Below are 5,157 nucleotides of genomic sequence, written 5' to 3' on the forward strand. Positions count from 1 at the left end.
ACTCTTGAGGGTGGCCCACCGAGCAAGTTGTTGGTTAACCTCCAACTGCTAGCCAAGTACCGACCACCCGCTAAACTCTTGTGTGCTATCAATCAAAGAAAGAGGGCGATCTTTATAGGCCAAAAACTGTCCCAAAGCCTCTTCCAAAAATCTGAAAGGAAACGCGTGAGAGGCCCTATGAGACTGCCAATGTGCTATTGCTGGTAGGGTGCCATCAATCTTTGGCATCTGGATCTTGTGGCCTAGCTGCGCTGTATATGAAAAGAAGTGGCCATACAGAGTCTCCTCCCAATCCACGAGATCATGCCAAGTCCACTCTCCTAGGTCCCACTATAGGCGCGTGAGAGGTCAGCACTCCCATACCCATAGCTACTAGAATCTCTCCCTGACCACCTTGGACGGTGGTGGGTCTATGTGCCACTCCCATGCTCGAAAACCAATCACCCTCACCCTCTGCAAGGTGTAGCCCCACTGAAATCCTCTTCGGAAAGATCAGATTTCTTTAGTCTGCCATGGGAGCCAATAGAAAAAGTGAGCAGACATACCATTCTTCTTATCTACTCCGTGGACCGCCACCACGAGAATGTCATGTCTAGTAAACACACCTAGCCATACTGGGGGAGTTAGGTTTGGGATAGGGGTCAACCACTCTCGAGGGATAGCTGAGTCGATGTCAATGGTGAGCCTGGCTCTACCCCCCGGACCCCTGCCAACCCTCTCTCCTGCACCTTCAGGGGTAAATGCATGTGCTGGTCCTATGCTCAAGGCGCCCCATGATACATGCCCACTCGGTAATGAATCAGGGGATGGCTTATCTTCTTATGTAACATGAGACTTGACATTCTGTATAGGGTCTCAGTATTAAGTAGATTTATGCATAGCCTAGGCACAAAGCATTGGCATTCTTTTAAACAGGTGTTGCATTACCTAAACACCAAGCACTTTGGGTTGTTTTATCCCAATGGGGGGTAAATCACAGCTGGATGCATTTATTGGACTGGATGTTACGACACATGAGTGTCCACGAGTGGTTTTTGCTTTCACCTTGGTGATTCATGTATATCATGGCTCAGTAAGAAGCAACCCATTATGGCCACTTCTAGCTATGAAGCTGAGTATAGGGTAGTGTTTATAGCTATAGTTGAGTGTGTTTGGCTCATACGCCTTATTGCTGATTTGGGCATTGGGGAGTTCTTAGCCACTACTATCTTTACTGACAGTCAGAGCGCTATGGTAGTTGCAAGGAATCTAGTTTTTCATGCTCGTACAAAGCACATCGAGTTGTATTATCATTAGGGAGAGATACTCTGTAGAGGAAATCGGCTTGGCTTATGTGCCAACACAAGAAAAGCATGGTAGATTTATTCACGAAGGCTCTATCAATCATGAGAGAAGTTTGAAGCTTTTTGTAAAGCTTTGATCTTACTTCCCTTTGGGGATTAGTCTGGGCTCCCTCTTAGAGTCCAAAGAGCCTGGCACATCTCTATACTTTTAGTGCCAACTCACCCCTTGTTCACATTATCACTCATATTTGGTAATGATGTTGTGAACACGCTAGGACCAATCGACCCACTTTTTCCCTCTTTAGGAGTTTTTTTTTCCCTTGTGCGAATATACACTCATCTTGGGGGGTATACTTATCATCTTTATATAACACACGTTTATTATTTATCTATCATCTCATTGTGTGCTCCCTTGAGCTTCTCCATTGTGTGTGTGTGTGTGTGCGCGCGCATTCCTGCAGCCCTATTTTCAACACCTCACATTCCATCAATCATTCCAACTCCATTGAACATATAAGAGAAGAATTTGAAATATTTTGCTTTCCTTGAAGTTGGAACTCTTTTCCATCAGCTAAGATGTAACGAAATTATTTAGATAACTTCTTTGTAGGGAATGACCAAATCCATAAAGCTATTCCCTACCCAGGACCACATTGGTTATGTCTAAATGCATGATCTGAGAATCTAGAGTTTCTTTGAAATCTTGAACTTCCACCTCTATACCATTTAACTTTCTATCCTATACATTCTTTTTAGTGCTACCCTTCGCCCAATAGGACTACGTATTTGTGGGCACTTCTTTTTGGTGACTTCAAATCTTGATTAAAGCATAATTTAAGAAGTTGTGTATTGCACTATCACAAACCATTATTCTTAAAATCTTAACCTCTTATCTTTTTGTGTATCTTAATCAGATCATGAGGTCCAAAATTGTGTTGCTACATTATTGATGATAGATAACGCACATGTGTTTCCCTTATGTGATAAATATCTACATTATTAATCTTCAAAGCATCAATAAATTGCATCATTTTCACTAAGTGCACTTGTTTAGATGGAGGCTTGCTTGCTTTTACACCTTCATCCTTGTTTTTAGTGCACTTCTAAGCATGATGTTTTGGAGTCATGCATCTATAAATATCTTGTTCCTTGGCCTTTTGATAATCATCTCATGAAATAGATGGGTACCTTGAGTTGAATCTCTTAGGTTACCCACGTGAGGTCTCGTTATGTTTTTAAAAATTGGATTTCCTTTTAAAGAATCATATGTTACCCAATCTCATCTTTTGTCCTTCCTCTTAGTATCATAAAAAATACGGGCAACATTTCTTCCAAAGATTTGGGAGACTACTCTAACTTATAATATGAGTTTAGAATACCCTTGGCCTCCAACTTAATCTTAGTTGAGAATACCCTAACTTTATTAAAGTTATCTATGATTTCCAACTTGAGGATCACTTCTAAGTGATAATGAATTGAGTAAAAGGTTTTCCTCTCATCCTCTCATTTTAGGTTGTCCATGCCCTATCTCGCTCATTCTTCATCAAGAATTCTGTGTATATAGCTTACTAAAACTCTAGCCAAGTTTTAAGAAACTTTTTAGCCTCTCTTAAACTCATCCACCACTCATACGCATGACTTCTTAGCAATAGACTAGCTTCTATTACTCAATCCTTTTTTGGGATTCTCTTGGTCTTACCACTTCTATAAGAAGGTATTATTGGAGTCCTTATTCCTACCCTTCTCCAACCTATGGAGGTCTTACAACTTCTATACAAAGGTGTTATTGGAGTTCTTATTCCTATCCTATGGAGGTCTTACAACTTCTATACGTTGGAGTCCTTATTCCTATCCTTCTCCTCAACCTATGGAGGTCTTACGACTTCTATAACAAAGATGTTACCGGAGTCATTAGTCCTATCCTTCTCTTTTCCCTTAAAGTTTGGAGGTCTTAGATCCTTATATACACCACTAGGCCCTACTATAACCTATGGAGCCCCTTAGATAAGCCTTTGAATTGAGGTGCATGGTTTACAAGTTTAATGAGGTTGAGCTACACTATGAGACTCTATCAATTTGTCAACTACCTTAGTCACAACTTCAAAGAAGTATTCACTTCATGTAGCTACACTTCCACTACAATTGTATGACTTCATGTAGTTGCACTTCCACTATAGTTGTATGACCCTCCTATTTAAGGTGCTCCACATAGCATGTCATATAATCTTTTTTATCTCCTTTGTTTTTCTCAACTTTGATTGATTCTCGTGAAATCCATCATTTCCCTTTACTTCCTTTTCTTATTCCATTAAATCTTTAGTTTACCTACTTCTTAGTTGTATTTTCACATACTCTATTAGTTTTTCTACAAGTAGGCTACTTTTTAGTTGTATTTTCAAGTTCCATTTTTTTTTATGTTTATGATAAAATAGAAAGGGACTACTAAAAACAAATAAAACTACTTCCTTAGTATAAAATTTATAAGTTGAACCCCTACTCAAGGCTTCCAAGGGGTCCATAAATGAATTCTTAATAGTGAATAGTTGTGATGAAGGAAAGAGTTCCAAAATTGCTTCAAGTGTGCTCAACTGAACATGGGCTTTCCTTTCATTTTACTCTTTTAACCACAACAACAAAGCATGACAAGGTTAAGGTTGCATATTATGTTCAATAAACTACTTGTCCACACTTTTCTATCTTTATAAGTAGAAGTCAATAGAAAAGGCACTGTGGTATATGAAAAAAAGAACATCACGTTTTGGAGAAACTTCTAAATTGGCTTTTAAAAAACCCAAAGAGGAGCTATCATTGAGTTCTTGCTTACTTAGTCACCCCTTTTATAAAGCTTTATGAGTTAAACCTATGAGAAAGCATTATTGTGAGGTCAATTTGTCCCTAAAAATGTTTACGTTCCTAGCCCAATGAGGTCAATTTGTCCCTAAAAATGTTTACATGTTCCTAGAGTTATAATGTGTTATTGTATAAACATTATGCTACATTCAAGTATGTACACTTTTTCACTTTGTTTATTAGTTCATTGGTATAGGTTTTACAAATATCCCTTTGAGAGAGAGAGAGAGAGAGAGAGAGAGAGAGAGAGAGAGAGAGAGAGAGAGAGAGAGAGAGAGAGAGAGCTTTAGAAAAGGGGTGACTTTTAGCCAGTTGAAAATGGAAGTGATGTGCTGATAGAGGTTATCTTGCTAATAAGCATGACATGTGAGAAATGGAACGAATGTAATTTTGTTAAGAAGCACGCTTTTTAACACCAAGCAGCCTTAAGGAGTTTTTGAAATCTTCAAAATCTCATGAAGTCACTTGTCACACTTTTAGCCTTGCATTTACAAATATAAAAATTGTGAAGCTTATTAGACAAGTTATTTTCTTATGAAAAATAGGGAAAACTAGTATATTTAAAGCCTCCTTCTCTCCTACTTTCTCTTCTTAGTGTAGCTCCTCTCTATAGTCTCTCCACAAATATGTGCCTTCTTTATCAATGTCACTGGCCTCATTATTAATTGCATGGGCCTCAATATTGAATGTACACATAGAACATGCATAGTACGTGGGCCTAATGGTTTCATTGGCCTCGTTATCAATGCACATCTAGGACTTGCATAGTTCTTAAGGAAACTCCTCTCTCTATGGTCTCTTAGTGCATGTGTGTTCGTTTCCAAAACCACCCTATAGCTTTTATTTAACATAGGTAGTCTATACTACCTACCTTTCACTTGCCCACATAGGTATTAATGTAGGCAACCTACATTACCTACCTTTCACTTGCCCACATAGGTATTTAACATAGGTAGTATAAATTTCCTACCTTTCACTTACCCGCATAGGTATTTCCTTGGATGCCTTCAGTCTTGATCAACGT

The sequence above is a fragment of the Cibotium barometz genome, chromosome 59, assembly GCF_041138505.1.
Source record: "Cibotium barometz isolate CiBa-2024 chromosome 59, ASM4113850v1, whole genome shotgun sequence".
In the NCBI taxonomy this organism is placed as follows: domain Eukaryota; kingdom Viridiplantae; phylum Streptophyta; class Polypodiopsida; order Cyatheales; family Cibotiaceae; genus Cibotium; species Cibotium barometz.